We start from the raw sequence: 20,721 nt of genomic DNA on the forward strand, positions 1-20,721 counted from the left end.
AACTGTGTAGCTAACTAGTTTACTGACATAGCCAGATGTCTATAGATCTTCTTTCACTGACATAAAAATATAGCTTATTCTGTTTAAATTAACCTGACGTTGTAGACATGCAGCCCCACAATTAAGAGGAACTGATTTATCTCAAATCAATCCGTAGATCAGATTGTTTCTCTGCAACCGTATCATTGGGTCAGCTGTGCACAGAAGCTGACTCGGGAGGCTACCACAGAACAGCTGCTTCATGAAAACGCATAATAATGTAAACATTAGCACTATTAGCTACTGTAGCTTGCTTCTGTTGGGAGATTCGACATTGTGTGTGCAGCACTAAGTAGCTAGCTTGTTGGTTAGCAGCATCGTTTAAAGGGAAAATCTACCCAAAACCACCCATTCCGGTAATTTACAGTGTTAAATAGTAATTACTAATATGTGAGAACAATGTTTTTTGTGAACAAATATTTAATTTTGGCATAAGGTTGGAAGCAACATGGAAAATCGTTCTGGAAATTTTGCAGCTCAAGTAGACTACAAAATCCATGCCCTCTCTATGGGCTGGCTGGCTAGGTAGCTAGCTAGCAAACGTAGCTACACACAGTAATACCAAAGACAATATCAGCCTGTAACATAGCTAGTTAGCTGTAAAATCACCTCAACAAACTGCACTATCAATTTAGGAGTTTACAATCTCACCATGTTCAACCTGCAAAATAATAATCTACATTCGTAACGGCAGATATACTTTTGAGGAGATGGGAAACGTTTTCCATACTATGGACTGGGCCGCGCGGTGTATTCTGGGCTATTCGGGACAAGGAGCGCTCTCCTTCAAGGAGGGAATGATACTCTATTGGGTGCCTGCTCAAAAAACCCAACATGAGCACGAATTTAGTCAACAAGATGTACAGCAATACAAATAATTTCTGAGATGTGAGATAATTAACTTGCTCTCTGTAGTATCGTGTATATATATATATCTTTTTTAGCTTTGGAATCGTGACATTACACACTTTCGAGGAAAATAGGTTGCTGGATCTGATCGGATCCCTGAGCTGACAAGGTAAAAATCTGTCATTCTGCCCTTCAACAAGACAGTTTACCCACTTTTCCTAGGCCATCATTGTAAATACGAATGTGTTCTTATTAACTGACTTGCCTAGTTAAAGGATAAATTAAAATAAAATAAAAAAGTTTGCTGGGTGGAGCGTTTTAAATTCCATCATTCATTGGATTCCTATCTCCTTTCTATAATATCTCTGGCAACGGCACAATGCAATGCACCCTGGACTAAAGAGTTAGACAAATAGGAAAAATGTGTTAGACCCTCTGTTAAATTATAAATTTATCGAGGGAGAAATATATATATATTTTTAAATATGCTCATTCAAGAGAAGACATTATCCCGAGTTATGACATCGTCCAGTAGTGAAATCTGACATGTATGAAATAGGTTTTTTGGATCTAAATGTTGTATTCCTATTAATTTCCAGAGAGTGACTTTATCACGGTACTAAATCAACCCGACCGGATTTCTGCCTGCTTGAACGCCAATAACTCAGATACACATGAAAACATTGAATTACCCAGGGAATCAATAGAACATCACTCAGAGATGCACAAAAACAATATAACATTCAAAATGTGTGAACCTTTAATTCAAAGATGATTTCAGTGACAGGCTCAGCTTGGACAAATGTATGTTTGCTTTTGTGCCCAAAATCAATCTACAGAAAGATTGCTCATTGAAGCACAATAATCCTTTGCTAGGTGTATATAAAATGGGGCGACTAAGGTTCCTCACCAACAAAAAAAACAACCATTATTGACATATTTATTGTTTTAGTTTTGAGGAAGAAATGGGGTTCAGCAGACAATGTCACCTCCATAACATGTTTGAATGTTAGACAGCAAATTGTAGCCAAACTACTTTCGAGTTATCCCATTACCCTTTGCGAGATACGAGACCGATCAGTACAGGTGGAATCAACGCGCTATCTGACGTAATACAATGCATGTGTATAGATTCATTTACTTACTGTTATTGTGGGGCTTGTGAGGCAAGAGCCCCCACCTAAATCTTCCAAGTACTTATTATTATTATTATTATTTAGCACTCAACTCCTATTACACCGTTTAAGGTAAAAATGCCATTCAAACTTTAAAACGTGTAGACTGGTCTGGATTGAGTTGCTTGTATTCAACGTTTATATATATTTTATACTTCTTAAACTATTCAACTTTTTGGGCTTCTTTTTGTCCATGTTCATTCACTTTCATGACATTTCCTCAAGATTCTTAAAGGCCCCATCATCATTGGGCCACCATTGTTCCTGTTCCCAAGAAAGCTAAGGTAACTGAGCTAAACGACTACCGCCCCGTAGCACTCACTTCCGTCATCATGAAGTGCTTTGAGAGACTAGTCAAGGACCATATCACCTCCACCCTACCTGACACCCTAGACCCACTCCAATTTGCTTACCGCCCAAATAGGTCCACAGACGATGCAATCTCAACCACACTGCACACTGCCCTAACCCGAGAGCATCCTGGCGGGCTGTATCACCGCCTGGTACGGCAACTGCTCCGCCCTCAACCGTAAGGCTCTCCAGAGGGTAGTGAGGTCTGCACAACGCATCACCGGGGGCAAACTACCTGCCCTCCAGGACACCTACACCACTCGATGTTACAGGAAGGCCATAAAGATCATCAAGGACATCAACCACCCGAACCACTGCCTGTTCACCCCGCTATCATCCAGAAGGCGAGGTCAGTACATGTGCATCAAAGCTGGGACCGAGAGACTGAAAAACAGCTTCTATCTCAAGGCCATCAGACTGTTAAACAGCCACCACTAACATTGAGTGGCTGCTGCCAACACACTGTCATTGACACTGACCCAACTCCAGCCACTTTAATAATGGGAATTGATGGGAAATGATGTAAATATATCACTAGCCACTTTAAACAATGCTACCTTATATAATGTTACTTACCCTACATTATTCATCTCATATGCATATGTATATACTGTACTCTAGATCATCGACTGCATTCTTATGTCACTAGCCACTTTAACTATGCCACTTTGTTTACTTTGTCTACATACTCATCTCATATGTATATACTGTACTCGATACCATCTACTGTATGCTGCTCTGTACCATCACTCATTCATATATCCTTATGTACATATTCCTTATCCCCTTACACTGTGTATAAGACAGTAGTTTTGGAATTGTTAGTTAGATTACTTGTTGGTTATCACTGCATTGTCGGAACTAGAAGCACAAGCATTTCGCTACACTCGCATTAACATCTGCTAACCATGTGTATGTGACAAATAAAATTTGATTTGATTTGAGGCCCCATCATCATTGTAAATGCAAAAATTCTACTTTTGACACAGATCAAATACTTTGACCACATTGTTAACAACTTAGACAAAGTTAGAGCGTATGAAATCTTCCTCTACTTCTCTTCTTTTCAAATTTGACTGCTGAACAAAAATACAGTACAGTGCATTCAGAAAGTATTCAGACCCCTTGACTTTTTCCACATTTTGTTACGTCCATGACAGCCCGCTTCGCCTTATTCTAAAATGAATTAAATAAAACACAATGACAAATCAAAAACAGTTTTTTTTAGAAATGTTAGCAAATTTATTAAAAATAAAAAACAGAAATACCTTATTTACAAGTATTCAGACCCTTTGATATTACAAGTATTCAGACCCTTTGATATGAGACTCAACATTGAGCTCAGGTGCATCCTGTTTCCATTGATCATCCTTGAGATGTTTCTACGACTTGATTGGAGTCCACCTGTGGTAAATTCAATTGATTAGACATGATTTGGAAAGGCACACACCTGTCTATATAAAGTCCCACAGTTGTCAGTGCATGTCAGAGCAAAAACCAAGCTATGAGGTCGAAAGAAATTGTCCATAGAGCTCCGAGACAGGATTGTGTCGAGGCTCAGATCTGGGGAAGGGTACCAAAAAATGTCTGCAGCATTGAAGGTCCCCAAGAACACAGTGGCCTCCATCATTCTTAAATGGAAGACGTTTGGAACCACCAAGACTCTTCCTAGAGCTGGCCACTCGGCCAAACTGAGCAATCGGGGGAGAAGGGCCTTGGTCAGGGAGGAGACCAAGAACCCAATTGTCACCATGACAGAGTCCCAGAGTTCCTCTTTGGAGATGGGAGAACCTACCAGAAGGACAACCATCTCTGCAGCACTCCATCAATCAGGCCTTTATGGTAGACTGACCAGACGAAAACCACTACTCAGCATAAGGCACATGACAGCCCGCTTCGAGTTTGCCAAAAGGCACCTAAAGAACTCTGACCATGAGAAACAAGATTCACTGGTCTGATGAAACCAAGATTGAACACTTTGGCCTGAATGCCAAGCGCCATGTCTGGAGGAAACCTGGCACCATCCCTACGGTGATGCATGGTGGTGGCAGCATCATGCTGGGGGGGATGTTTTTCAGCGACAGGGACTGGGAGACAAGTCAGGTATGAGGGAAAGATGAACAGCGCAAAGTACAGATAACCTTGATTTTTTTAAAACCTGCTCCAGAGCGCTCAGGACCTCAGACTGGGGCGAAGGTTCACCTTCCAACAGGACAATGACCCTGAGCACACAGCCAAGACAACACAGGAGTGGCTTCGGGACAAGTCTCTGAATGTTCTTGAATAGCCCAGCCAGAGCCCGAACTTGAACCCAATCGAACATCTCTGGAGAGACCTGAAAATAGCTGTGCAGTGACTCTCCCCATCCAACCTGACAGAGCTTCAGAGGATATGCAGAGAAGAATGAGATAAACTCCCCAAAAACTATTTTTAATACATTCGCAATGGGAATACATATCATTATGGGATATTGTGTGTAGATTGATGAGGGAAAAAATGATTTAATCCATTTTAGAATTAGGCCGTAACCTAACAAAATTTGGAAATAGTCAAGGGGTCTGAATACTTTCCGAAGGCACTGTTCTGCTAAAAAGTTACAGCTGTTTTAGTAACTGCATCAACAACATTTTCTGTAACTTTTTATAAACTACTGACTGTTTACCCAAAACAAGTTAGAAGTTAGAGGGTATCAGATCTTCATCTACGTCTTTGGTATTCCAATCTGTTTCACGGAACAAAAATATCCTCTACTGATCTAACGATACGGCTGTTTTAGTATCTGCATTAACACATTTTCCCCAAACTTTTTCCATACAACTGCCGTTTTTAACACTCCCCGAACAAGTCAGACAAAAAAACAGGCCTTATTTTAGGGCATTTTTCACCCTGCCAGCTCCTATTAGTTCTATTGAGCACCGTGGCACCAACTTTAGCCATGGAGAGAGCAGGGTTACCAAAGCAACTGTTGCCTAGCAACAAGTGCTTCGGAGGAAGACAACATCTTTATAGCTCGACTAATTCCAATGATTTGTGAATCTGTTTCGAACCGAACAGATAGCGCTAAGATCTTGAATGTTTCCCCTGTCTAGATGACCTGGAATGATAAAGAGAGATTATTTAACTCAATTGCTTAGTTTGACTGTCTGTAAAGACAAGGGCAGGCTGTTCGTGATCCTTCTGCCCTGATTGGATAGAGCGAAGTTGACGTTCTCCATACATTCGCTTCATATTTCACCTGCTAACTTCTCATCGAACTTCGCTCAGTTTTCACACACAACAACTGTAGTTTAGACTCTGACCACAACCACAAATCTGGATAGAACCAAAAAGGGTTATATTTCTTGCTTCACATACGGCACCCCTAAAGGTTCTAAATAGAACCCTTTTGTATGGTTCTTTGATCAGAACCTCAAGTTCTATGTGGAACCAATTTCACCTTAAGGGGTGCCATATATGAAGCAAGCATATAACCCTTTTTGGTTATTTTCAGAACCTTTTTTTCTAAGTGTGCACACAACTACTGACCACAACAACACAACTATTTACAACACACCTACTGAACCAAACAACTACTGACCAAAACAACACAACTACTGAACCAAACAACTACTGACCACAACCACACAACTACTGACCCCATATCTACTGACCACAACTGAACACAATTACTGAACACAACTCCTGACTACAACCACACAACTACTGACCAAAAAACTACTGAACACAATTACTGACCACAAACACAACTATTGACCAACTACTGAACACAACTCCTGACCACAACCAGACAACTACTGACCACAACAACTGACCACAAAACTTCTGACAACTACTGACCACAACCACACAACTACTAACCACAACTACTGACCACACAACTACTGAACCACACAACTCATGACTACAACGACATAACTCCTAACCACAACCACCAACCACACAACTACTGACCTAACCTACTGACCACAACTACAGACTAGGGATGGGCATTTTAAATGATTTAACTATTCGAATAATATAATTAAAGCCAAACTTTTTCCACTACCACAAAAATGATTTTAAAGAGCTTTAGCAAGACCCACAACTTTACTTTGTAAAGTTATCATCTAGTTGGTAATAATTAACAATAATAATAATTAAATGCAGCTATCCACATGTCTTATAATTATTACTATTGCTATTATTGTTAAAATATCATAGTCATGTTTTGTTGATGTTGTTATTGTAGTATCAACTGTAACCAAGGAATAGCTTCTAAACTTTTAACAACATTAAAATGGACATTGAAAGTGTGACAACCACATTCTAGACACTTTTTTTTTATCAGGTTTGCCAATCAACAAACTGATGGATCTGGCAGGAGAATGTGTTCAGTCTGTGTCGTTGTACCCTCCTGGCATGCCATAGAGTGCATACCAAGCACATAAACAAAGAGCTTACTGGGCATGTTGTCTGGCAGCTGGGCCATTGTCATCGCCTATTGGTCAGTGCAAGGTTTTCTGCAACTGCAATCAAAGGGGGTATTCAGTGGGGCTTAGGAAAGGCCACTGTGGTCAGCAGGAATATAATTGGACAACCAATTATGTCTCATTGAAGATCTAAATAACTTTTCTGGCCTCTCTGGACTAAAACCCAATTAGTGTACAATATTACGTATAGGATCTTTAAAAGACAGAACTTGTACATTATCCTGCAGTTTACCTATACGATGGGCTGATGGTGAAGTAGACATACATTCATATGGTATTGGTATTCATATCGCAAAATATATAAATTAGCTCTCCAAAATGAATTTCAATTGAACATTCAAAAAAGACCAGATCCTGCAACCATGGAGAGGTAAATACCTGTCTATTTATGGAAAAAATTACACTGATAACTAATAGTAATATCTGCGTTTACTCACTTAATTATGGCGCTGCCTACCCCTGATGACTAGTTTTTCAAATCATATGAGCAAAAAATATTTCACTTTATCTGGGACACAAAGCCAGACCAAAAAAGCGTGCCTATCTATATAATGAATATGAACTGGGTGGGCTGAGATTACTAAATATTAAAGCACCTAAGCCTCTCACGAAAATCTTCACTTATGCGAAAGTTTTAATTAAACGGAAAATGGTTCTCAAGGAGATTACTAAGAAAAGTCCATCTGTTGTTGCCTTTATGCAGATTGCCACTTCTCATTTTTAGTTAATTGAAAATTAAACCTTGTTCAAAGTATCTCTCTTTCTCAAACAGGCAATAAAGAGCTGGTTACAATTTAAATGTCATCCCCCAGAAAAGACAGAACAAATATTACAAAATTCTGGTTGAATTCGAATGTAGTGGTTGATAAAATACCTGTTTTTATGGGAAATATGTTTGAGAAGGGTATTACAAAAAAATATATATTGTAAATTTGAATGGAGTTATGTCTAACATGGAGCTCTCGGAAATGTATGAGGTCTGCTCAATCCAAGATTACAACCAATTGATTATAGCACTGCCCCGAAAATGGAGGAGGCAAGTGGCAGTGGGAGGAGGCAGGGAACTGGTCTGTCTGCCCAATATAAAGGATCAAATCTGTCGGAGGAATGAAAGTTGCATAAATAGGAAAGTATACCAGTTTAATTTTAGGACCAGGATGTTGACAGCTGTGCCATACAGATTGCAAACTAGCTGGAAGAGATTTTTGATGTACCGATTCCATGGCACAGGGTGAGCTGATATAGAAAATTATGCAAGATTCAACACTTCATGCTTTTCAGCTCAAATTATTGGACAGAATTATTGCCACCAAGAGAATATTGAATAGTTGGGGCATAGAGCCATCGCAGCTCTGCAGATTTTTTGTTGTGAGGATACAGAATCAATAGACCATTTGTTTTGGTATTGCCCTCAGGTAGGCTGCTTCTGGTCTTCAGGAATGGCTGAAAAAAGCACAACATTAATTTAAAATGAACCCATAAAATAGCATTGTTGGGAGATTTTGAGAGACCTTGTCAGTCAATCTATAATATATTAATACTCTTAGCGAAACTATTTTTCTACAACTCACAATCAGTAAATTCAATTAGATAGAATTTAAATCTATGTTAAACATCACAGCATAGTTGAAAGAGATATGGTGTGTAGAAATCTGAAGAGGGTGACCAGCAGAGAGGGGTAAATTAAGGTAAAATATAAACTAAATACTAAAAATGTAAGAAAAAAACAGATAATATATATTTTTTTCATTGATATTTATATGTGTTCCCAATTACCATGACCTTTAAATGGAGAAAATAGTTTAAAAAGGCATTACCGTGATTAGCTCTCAATAGAGACAGCCAATGGCTAGAATATGACTGAAGTCAAGTTGGCACACAATATGCCTAAAAGTTTCAAATGTATTTTTAGCTTTGGGTAATATTGGAATATATCATTGCTCTCTCCTTTCAATATTCATTGTCATTCAAGTTCCCAGACAGCAGTTACAGGTGGCAGTAAAGGTCTACATTACATCTGATGACCCCTATAGCTCAATGGATGAACCATCACCGTAAATGATTGAGATTAGATGATATTGGCTCAGTCAATTGAAGGAAAAAGGCCTTTACATAATGTTATGTTTGGTTATGTCCCTTTGAGGAATGTACAGTTGAAGTCGGAAGTTTACATACACTTATGTTGAATTCATTAAAACTCATTTTTCAACCACTCCACAAATTTCTTGTTGACAAACTATAGTTTTAGCAAGTCGGTTAGGATATCTACTTTGTGCATGACACAAGTCATTTTTCAAACAATTGTTTACAGACAGATTATTTCACTTAAAATGCACGGTATCACTATTCCAGTGGGTCAGAAGTTTACATACACTAAGTTGCCTGTGCCTTTAAACAGCTTGGAAAATTCCAGAAAATGATGTCATGGCTTTAGCAGCTTCTTTAGCAGACATCCTTTGAGTCAATTGGAGGTGTACCTGTGGATGTATTTCAAGGCCTACCTTCAAACACAGTGCTTCTTTGCTTGACATCATGGGAAAATCTAAATAATTCAGCCAAGACCTCAGAGAAAAAATTGTAGACCTCCACAAGTCTGGTTCATCCTTGGGAGCAATTTCCAGACGCCTGAAGGTACCCCGTTCATCTGTATAAACAATAGTACGCAAGTATAAACACCATGGGACCATGCAGCTATCATACCGCTCAGGAAGGAGACGCGTTCTGTATCCTAGAGATTACGTACTTTGGTGCGAAGAGTGCAACTCAATCCCAGAACAACAGCAAAATAACTTGTGAAGATGCTGGAGGAAACAGGTACAAAAGTATCTATATCCACAGTATAACAAGTCCTATATCGACATCACCTGAAAGGCCGCTCAGCAAGGAAGGAGCCACTGCTCCAAAACGCCATGAAAAAGCCAGACTACGGTTTGCAACTGCACATAGGGATAAAGATGGTACATTTTGGAGAAATGTCCTCTGGTCTGATGAAACAAAAATAGAACTGTTTGGATATAATGACCATTGTCATGTTTGGAGGAAAAAGAGGGAGGCTTGCAAGCCGAAGAACACCATCCCAACCGTGAAGCACTGGGGTGGCAGCATCATGTTGTGGGGGTGCTTTACTGCAGGAGGGACTGGTGTACGTCACAAAATGGATGCCATCATGAGGGAGGAAAGTTATGTGAATATATTGAGGCAACATCTCAAGACATCAGTCAGGAAGTTAAATCTTGGTTGCAAATGGGTGTTCCAAATGGACAATGACCCCAAGCATACTTCCAAAGTTGTGGCAAAATGGCTTAACTTCTTTGGGACTGGGGGGGGCAGTATTGATTAGCTTGGATAAAAAGGTGCCCAGAGTAAACTGCCTGCTACTTAGCCATAAAAGCTATAATATGCATATAATTAGTAGATTTGGATGGAAAACACTCTGAAGTTTTTAGAACTGTTTGAATGATGTTTGTGAGTATAACAGAACTCATATGGCAGGCTAAAACCTGAGAAAAAAATCCAACCAGGAAGCGGGAAATCTGAGGTTTGTAGTTTCATTTAAGTGATTGCCTATCCAATATGCTGTGTCTATGACTTCCCAAGGCTTCCAGCAGATGTCAACAGAAAGTTGTTTGAGGCTTCTATTGTGGAAGTGTTTTGAATAAGAACTGTTTCAACAAGTGGAATTGGCTGAGGCCAATCAGTTATTTACTGCGCGGTCACGCGAGCGCACCGTTCCTTCTTTTTCCTCTGTAATGAATACGCTATTGTCTGGTTGGAATATTATTGAAGATTTATTATAAAAACACCCTAAGGATTGATTGTAAACATCGTTTGACAAGTTTCTACAAACTGTAATGGAACTCTTTTGACTTTTCGTCTGGATTTTGCACTAGCGCATTGTGCCTTTGTAATAGTGAACTAAACTCGCGAACAAAACGGAGGTATTTGGACATAAATATGGATCGAACAAAACTACAATTTATTGTGGGAGTCCTGGGAGTGCATTCCGCCGAAGATCAGCAAAGGTAAGAGAAGATTTATAATGCTATTTATGACTTTTGTTGACTCCACAATTTGACGGGTAACTGTACGGCTTGCTTTTGTGGCTGAACCTGTTCTCAGATTATTGAATATTGTGCTTTTGCCGTAAAGCTTTTTTGAAATCTGACAAAGCAGTTGCATTAAGAACAAGTTTATCTTTAATTCTATGTAAAACATGTATCTTTCATCAAAGTTTATGATGAGTATTCCTGTTATTTGATGTGGCTCTGCAATTTCTCCTGATGTTTTGGAGGCATTTCTGAACATGGCGCCAATGTAAACTGAGGTTTTTGGATATAAATATGAACTTGATCGAACAAAACATACATGTATTGTGTAACATTGAGTCCTGGGAGTGTCATCTGATGAAGATCGTCAAAGGTTAGTGATTCATTTGATCTATATTTCTGCTTTTTGTGACACCTCTCTTTGGTTGGAAAATGGCTGAATGCTTTCTGTGACTAGTTGCTGACCTAACATAATGATATGTTCTGCTTTCGCCGAAAAGCCTTTTTGAAATCGGACACTGTGGTTGGATTAACGAGAAGTGTATCTTTAACATGGTGTAAAATACTTGTATGGTTGAGGAATTTTAATTATGAAATTTCTGTTGTTTTGAATTTGGCGCCCTGCAATTTCACTGGCTGTTGGCGAGGTGGGACGCTAGCGTCCCGAACAATCCCAGAGAGGTTAACATCATGATTCACATATTATAGCTTATGGCTCTTTCATTATGCTTGTGTGATGACATTGATGACTATAGTTCACTTCCTGTAAAATATATAGGCCTACATGGACATGAATTGTGGCTTTGACTTGCAAACATTTTATGTGCAAATCTCTCTTTACCCACCATCAACACCAACATCTCTACAATTCTCCTCTATGCCACTTTCCTTTTGATTTTTTCTCTTTATTCTAAAATCATTCTCAGCAAATAAACAGGGTAGTGATGTTATTTTCCCTTTCTGACATTTTTAATTAGCCTACAAATTGCCAGCTCCTTATTTTCATGTACACTACTGTACCTAGAATGCAAGGGTTGGATTTGCCCTAAACAATTTAATGTCAGAAAGGTAATGTCGAAAATGTTACTTATGATCAGCCTCATATACATTATCTACTGGTATCATTTTAAATTGAGAACATATAGCTAGCTCATCAATATGCAAATGATGTGTGAGTTTAGCTATTCTCTGCTTCAGATGTACAATGACAAGGGACACATTGATTGCACATGCCCATTAGGCCAGTAATGCCATCATACTGTAGGCCTATGGCAGCCAAATGGGTTCAAATGGCTGATATCCTGAGACAGAGTGACAATCAAATAAAACCTATTGGAGCGCTGACAACTGGACAATAAGGTAATGCTTATTTGAGAAAGGAAACATAGAAACAGACCAATTAGAGACAGATACCCTTCACACCTTTTTATTGCAGAAATGTGATCTGTGATGATAGAACATTGACTCTACAGTAGTTCATCTTGAATAATGTTTTTAAGTTAACTGAAATAAGTTTAAACACCTCAATGAATCAACATTAAATTAATCAAAATATAATTTCAGAATGTTCAAATAGTCTAACCTGTTTGTAAATGTTAGACATCTTAGTAAGTAGGCTGAACTAAAGTCCAAAGTCCATACCAGAGGTCACCAACCTTGCTCCACTCCCTGATCTACTGGGTGAGCAGACTTCTATTCCAGACAAGCAATAATACACATTATTATCAACTCATTAGGTTTGCTAAGTTGAATCAGGTGTGTTAGTGCTGGGCTGGAACAGAAGCCTGCACACACTGCATATCTCCAGCACACCTCCAGCACACCGTTTGCTCATAATAATAGCCGGAATGGAGCACATGGAATGGCTTCGAACACCTGGAAACCATGTGATTGATGAATTTGAACCCATTCTACCCAATTAAGGTGCCACCAACCTCATGTGCTCCAGCAGAAGGATTGGCTTGTTACAGTTGTAATAAGTTTGTAGCCTAAATTGTGTGTGACTTTTAACTGTATTTTTGTATACAACATTTGCTAACATAAGCACACATACAACCCATGGCATATAAGGATGTGCCAGATGTCTCCTGGGACATTCACTGGGACCTCTTCATCTGCAGACAGGCTTTCGCAGCTCTCCATATCTGATAACAGACATCACAAGGAACAGGCTTCATTTCTTAATAATTAGACAACCCTGACCATAATCTCTCTGTCTTCATAGTTTTCCTCTCTAGGGTCTCAAACTGGAGAACATTTTCATAATGTCATCCCACAACCCTATCTAGCTAGTACACCTACTCCCTTTTCTGACAGCTGGAGCGAACATCCTTTCAATCTTTTACAATGCTGTTATCTACAAATACATTTGGAGCATGCATTTTTAATTTACAATGATAAATAGGCCTACATCAAGATAACAAGCTGCTTTGAAGTAGCTGATGATATTTCACTTATCTATAGTATGTAAAGTTGGCTAGCTAGCTAGATAGCTAACAAGCAGCTCATTAGCCTACACACAGTGACCTGCTGTAGCTAGCTAGCTAATAACAGTTTAAAAAAAAACATTTTCCAAATCTATTTACTTACTTGATTAGGTTCACGCCTATGCCCACAAAGCGGCCAATCTTTTGAAGCGAAGTGTTGTCAAGCATAGGCCCTGCTTCAGTTTGAAATGTACCATTTGAGTCCAGTGAGTGCACATCGAACCTGTGCAAGAGAGTCAGTGCAAAAGATAATAACAAATAAGAATAAAATAAGGGGGTATAGGTGTTGTTGTGCCCTTTTCACGATTGTGTTGGTGTGTTTGGACCATGGTAGGTCCATAGTTATCACGACACCAAGAAACTTAAAGCCCTCAACACGCTCCACTACAGCCCGTTGATGTAAATGAGGGCTTGCTCAGCCCTCCTTTTCCTGTAGTCCACGATCAGCTCCTTTGTCTTGCTCACATTGAGGGAGAGGTTGTTGTCCTGGCACCACACTTCCAGGTCTCTGACCTCCCTATAGGCAGTCTCATCGTCATCAGTGATCAGGCCTACCACCATTGTATCGTCTGCAAACTTGGTGTTGTAGTCGTGCATGGCCATGCAGTCGTGTGTGTGTGTGAATAGGGAGTACAGGAGGGGACTAAGCATGCACCCCTGATGGGCCCCCGTGTTAAGGGTCAGTGTGGCGGATGTGTTGTTGCCTACCCTTACCACCTGGGGGTGGCCCATCAGGAAGTCTAGGATCCAGTTTCAGAGAAAGGTGTCCAGTCCCATGGTCCTTAGCTTAGTGATGAGCTTGGAGGGCACTATGGCGTTGAACACTGAGAAATAGTCAATGAACAGCATTCTCACGTACGTAGGTGTTCCGTTTGTCTAAGTGGGAAAGGGCAGAGTGGAGTGCAATAGAGATTGCGTCATCTCTAGATTTGTTGGGGCGGTATGCAAATTGGAGTGGGTCCAGGGTTTCTTGGATGAGGGTGTTGATGTGAGCCTTGACCAGCCTTTCAAAGCATTTCATGGCTACAAATGTGAGCGCTACAGGGCGGTAGTCATTTATGCAGGTTACCTTGGCGTTCTTGGGCACCAGGACTATGGTGGTCTGCTTGAAACAGGTAGGTATTACAGACTGGGTCAGGGAGAGGTTGAAAATGTCAGTGAATACACTTGAAAGCTGGTCAGCGCATGCGCTGTGACCTTGTGAATGTTAACCTGTTTAAAGGTCTTATTCACATCGGCTATAGAAAGCATGATCACACACACTTGTCCGGAACAGCTGATGCTCTTATGCATGGTTCAGTGTTGTGATGGGAGTCACCTTGGGGTCATGATAGGGGCTGCACCAAAGGATTGATGTATTATAATAATTGATTATGCTTATGTTGTATTAATAGAAGGGGAAGGGCTATAAGACCCCCCCCCCCACACACATACACACACACACACACTACATTTATAGGGTCCTGAACCACAGATTAGCAATATATGCATTATAAGGTTTAATACTGTTCCACAGTTCTTTTCTAGTCTCTGCCTCTTATAAGAAACAGTCTGAGAGATGTGTGAGCTATTGCAGTCAAAACAGGGTGTCTGTGAGAAAGCTCCTCAATGCTAAAAGAGATACATGGACACAGACCCCTGCAGGGGAGTAAATAGATAAGGGGCAAGTCAGACACACGGAAATGTAAAATTACTGCTGAGCCCTTAGAAAACACTGGACTATTGTTTTCACATTGAAGTTTGTATATAACTGTATATGCATGGGCTTGGTCTCATGAGTAGGAGTTGAGGTAGGCAGTTACATCACTAGGCCGCTCGACACTTATTTTTCCTCCAAACATAACAATGGTCATCCAAACAGTTATATTTTTGTTTCATGAGACCAGAGGACATTTCTCCAAAAAGTACCATCTTTGTCCCCATTTGCAGTTGAAAACCGTAGTCTGGCTTTTTATGGCGGTTTTGGAGCAGTGGCTTCTTCCTTGCTGAGCGGCCTTTCAGGTTATGTTCATATAGGACTCGTTTTACTGTGGATATAGATACTTTTGTACCTGTTTCCTCCAGCATCTTAACAAGGTCCTTTGCTGTTGTTCTGGGATTGATTTGCACTCTTCGCACCAAAGTACGTTCATCTCTAGGAGACAGAACGCGTCTCCTTCCTGAGTGGTATGTGGTCCCATGGTGTTTATACTTGCGTACTGTTGGTCTTTTACCAAATAGGGCATTCTTCTGTATACCACCCCTACCTTGTCACAACACAAGTGATTGGCTCAAACTCATTAAGAAGGAAAGTAATTCCACAAATTAACTTTTAACAAGGCACACCTGTTAATTGAAATGCATTCCAGGTGACTACCTCGTGAAGCTGGTTGAGAGAATGCCAGGATTGTGCAAAGCTGTCATCAAGGTAAAGGGTGGCTACTTTGATGAATCTCAAATATAAAACATATTTTGATTTAACACTTTTTGGTTACTACATGATTCCATATGTGTTATTTCATAGTTTTGATGTCTTCACTATTATTCTACAATGTAGAACATAGTAAAAATGTAAGAAAAACCCTTGAATGAGTAGGTGTGTCCAAACCTTTGACTGGTACTGTATGTTATTGTCATTCTGTAGAAGGGTAAAGCTATCATTTGATGTTTCTATGATTTAATATTGCACTCATTGTTTGGCTCAGGGTCATGTTTTTTTGGGTTAAAGGGTTAATCCTGCTCAGGATTCATTCTCATACTTCATACAAATAAAATCAAAGCTAAAAATGTTTTTCGTTTTTTACATATTTTTCTTCGCATATCTCTTTAAAAACATTTTGCTAAACCTAAGCTTCCAAATACTCTCCTGCAACCCGCCTCACCCAATGTAGCTATTTTTCCTAAAGTATTTATATTTACTTCGGAACCGGAACCCCTCAACTGAAGCTAGCCAGCTAACCACCAGCTATGCTAGCGGTCTTCAGCTAACCGGTCATCAGCTAACCTTTAGCCCGGAAAGCTCTCGCCAGTTCGAACAACGCGACTCTAACCAGAGCATAACGGACCTATTTATTTTTCATCCCTGGATTCATCTCCGGATTCCCACCGCAAACGGAACATTTTTCAGCTGGATCTTCACAACTAGCTATCTAGCTAAACCGCAACCCCGGATGATTACTCCTGGCTAGCGTTTCCACCCACTTAGCTTGAAGCTAGCCCGGCCAGAGCCCTTGTGCTACCACCGTAGCATACTCCTGGGCTACAATACCCGGGCCCACGACCGGTCTATCGATGTCACCGCATGAAGAGGAATAAACAGACTCACCCCATCGCGACGTCCCCCAAAGGCTAACTCTCTAGCCCTCGCTATCTCCCTGCTTGCTAATTCGGCCTGCTAACTGCTAGCTTGTCTAGCTCCGGTCCGCTAACTGCTACCTTGTTTAGCCCGGGCCTACGAACAGTTAGCTTGTTATCACAGGCCTGCTAACCATCTGAATCGCCGCGTCCCAAACACTCACTGGACCCATATTTACTTTCTATCTCTTTTTGATTTTTTAATTTGTTTATACCTTCCGGAAACCTGCCTCACCCAATGTGATACGGAGTCGCTATTATTTTTAATTTTTAGAACACACTCAAGAACCTCCAGAAGCTAACCAGCTAACTAGCTACAAGCTATTTAGTCATTGTTAGTTTTTAAAAAACCTGGATAACACTCGCCAGTCCAGCTTCCCTGCCCCATCCACCGCTGCCCCCTGGACACTGATCTCTTGGCTACATAGCTGATGCACGCTGGACTGTCCATTAATCACGGTACTCCATTCTGCTTGTTTGTTTTATCTGTTGGCCCCGTTGCCTAGTCAACGCCATTTTACCTGCTGTTGTTGTGCTAGCTGATTAGCTGTTGTTGTCTCACCTACTGTTTTAGCTAGCTTTCCCAATTCAACACCTGTGATTACTGTACGCCTCGCTGTATGTCTCTCTCAAATGTCAATATGCCTTGTATACTGTTGTTCAGGTTAGTTATCATTGTTTTAGTTCACAATGAAGCCCCTAGTTCCACTCTTCATACCCCTGATAACTCCTTTGTCCCACCTCCCACACATGCGGTGACCTCACCCATTACAACCAGCATGTCCAGAGATACAACCTCTCTCATCATCACCCAGTGCCTGGGCTTACCTCCGCTGTACCCGCACCCCACCATACCCCTGTCTGCGCATTATGCCCTGAATATATTCTACCATGCCCAGAAACCTGCTCCTCTTATTCTCTGTCCCCAACGCTCTAGGCGACCAGTTTTGATAGCCTTTAGCCGCACCCTCATACTACTCCTTCTCTGTTCCGCGGGCGATGTGGAGGTAAACCCAGGCCCTGCATGTCCCCAGGCACCCTCATTTGTTGACTTCTGTGATCGAAAAAGCCTTGGTTTCATGTATGTCAACATCAGAAGCCTCCTCCCTAAGTTTGTTTTACTCACTGCTTTAGCACACTCTGCTAACCCTGATGTCCTTGCTGTGTCGGAATCCTGGCTCAGGAAGGCCACCAAAAATTCAGAGATTTCCATACCCAACTATAACATCTTCCGTCAAGATAGAACTGCCAAAGGGGGAGGAGTTGCAGTCTACTGCAGAGATAGCCTGCAAAGTAATGTCATACTTTCCAGGTCCATACCCAAACAGTTCGAACTACTAATTTTGAAAATTACTCTCTCCAGAAATAAGTCTCTCACTGTTGCCGCCTGCTTACCGACCCCCCTCAGCTCCCAGCTGTGCCCTGGACACCATTTGTGAATTGATCACCCCCCATCTTGCTTCAGAGTTTGTTCTGTTAGGTGACCTAAACTGGGATATGCTTAACACCCCGGCAGTCCTACAATCTAAGCTAGATGCCCTCAATCTCACACAAATCATCAAGGAACCCACCAGGTACAACCCTAACTCTGTAAACAAGGGCACCCTCATAGACGTCATCCTGACCAACTGGCCCTCCAAATACACCTCCGCTGTCTTCAACCAGGATCTCAGCGATCACTGCCTCATTGCCTGTATCCGCTACGGAGCCGCAGTCAAACGACCACCCCGCATCACTGTCAAACGCTCCCTAAAACAATTCTGTGAGCAGGCCTTTCTAATCGACCTGGCCCGGGTATCCTGGAAGGACATTGACCTCATCCCGTCAGTTGAGGATGCCTGGTCATTCTTTAAAAGTAACTTCCTCACCATTTTAGATAAGCATGCTCCGTTAAAAAAATGCAGAACTAAGAACAGATACAGCCCTTGGTTCACTCCAGACCTGACTGCCCTCGACCAGCACAAACATCCTGTGGCGGACTGCAATAGCATCGAATAGTCCCCGTGATATGCAACTGTTCAGGGTAGTCAGGAACCAATACACGCAGTCAGTCAGGAAAGCTAAGGCCAGCTTCTTCAGGCAGAAGTTTGCATCCTGTAGCTCCAACTCCCAAAAGTTCTGGGACACTGTGAAGTCCATGGAGAACAAGAGCACCTCATCCCAGCTGCCCACTGCACTGAGGCTAGGTAACACGGTCACCACCGATAAATCCATGATTATCGAAAACTTCAATAAGCATTTCTCAACGGCTGGCCATGCCTTCTGCCTGGCTACTCCAACCTCGGCCAAAAGCTCCGCCCCCCCCCGCAGCTCCTCGCCCAAGCCTCTCAAGGTTCTCCTTTACCCAAATCCAGATAGCAGATGTTCTGAAAGAGCTGCAAAACCTGGACCCGTACAAATCAGCTGGGCTTGACAATCTGGACCCTCTATTTCTGAAACTATCCGCCGCCATTGTCGCAACCCCTATTACCAGCCTGTTCAACCTCTCTTTCATATCGTCTGAGATCCCCAAGGATTGGAAAGCTGCCGCAGTCATCCCCCTCTTCAAAGGGGGAGACACCCTGTACCCAAACTGTTACAGACCTATATCCATCCTCCCCTGCCTATCTAAGGTCTTCGAAAGCCAAGTCAACAAACAGGTCACTGACCATCTCGAATCCCACCGTACCTTCTCCGCTGTGCAATCTGGTTTCCGAGCCGGTCACGGGTGCACCTCAGCCATACTCAAGGTACTAAACGATATCATAACCGCCATCGATAAAAGACAGTACTGTGCAGCCGTCTTCATCGACCTTCCCAAGGCTTCCGACTCTGTCAATCACCATATTCTTATCGGCAGACTCAGTAGCCCCGGTTTTTCGGATGACTGCCTTGCCTGGTTCACCAATTACTTTGCAGACAGAGTTCAGTGTGTCAAATCGGAGGGCATGCTGTCCGGTCCTCTGGCAGTCTCTATGGGGGTGCCACAGGGTTCAATTCTCGGGCCGACTATTTTCTCTGTATATATCAATGATGTTGCTCTTGCTGCGGACGATTCCCTGATCCACCTCTACGCAGACGACACCATTCTATATACTTTCGGCCCGTCATTGTACACTGTGCTATCTAACCTCCAAACGAGCTTCAATGCCATACAACACTCCTTCCGTGGCCTCCAACTGCTCTTAAACGCTAGTAAAATCAAATGCAGGCTTTTCAACCGATCGCTGCCTGCACCCGCATGCCCGACTAGCATCACCACCCTGGATGGTTCCGACCTTGAATATGTGGACATCTATAAGTACCTAGGTGTCTGGCTAGACTGCAAACTCTCCTTCCAGACTCATATCAAACATCTCCAATCGAAAATCAAATCAAGAGTCGGCTTTCTATTCCGCAACAAAGCCTCCTTCACTCACGCCGCCAAGCTTACCCTAGTAAAACTGACTATCCTACCGATCCTCGACTTCGGCGATGTCATCTACAAAATGGCTTCCAACACTCTACTCAGCAAACTGGATGCAGTCTATCACAGTGCCATCCGTTTTGTCACTAAAGCACCTTATACCACCCACCACTGCGACTTGTATGCTCTAGTCGGCTGGCCCTCGCTACATATTCGTCGCCAGACCCACTGGCACCAGGTCATCTACAAGTCCATGCTAGGTAAAGCTCCGCCTTATCTCAGTTCACTGGTCACGATGGCAACACCCATCCGTAGCACGCGCTCCAGCAGGTGTATCTCACTGATCATCCCTAAAGCCAACACCTCATTTGGCCGCCTTTCGTTCCAGTACTCTGCTGCCTGTGACTGGAACGAATTGCAAAAATTGCTGAAGTTGGATACTTTTATCTCCCTCACCAACTTCAAACATCAGCTATCTGAGCAGCTAACCGATCGCTGCAGCTGTACATAGTCTATTGGTAAATAGCCCACCCATTTTCACCTACCTCATCCCCATACTGTTTTTATTTATTTACTTTTCTGCTCTTT

This window comes from Oncorhynchus nerka, linkage group LG20 (genome assembly GCF_034236695.1).
Source record: "Oncorhynchus nerka isolate Pitt River linkage group LG20, Oner_Uvic_2.0, whole genome shotgun sequence".
Taxonomy (NCBI): domain Eukaryota; kingdom Metazoa; phylum Chordata; class Actinopteri; order Salmoniformes; family Salmonidae; genus Oncorhynchus; species Oncorhynchus nerka.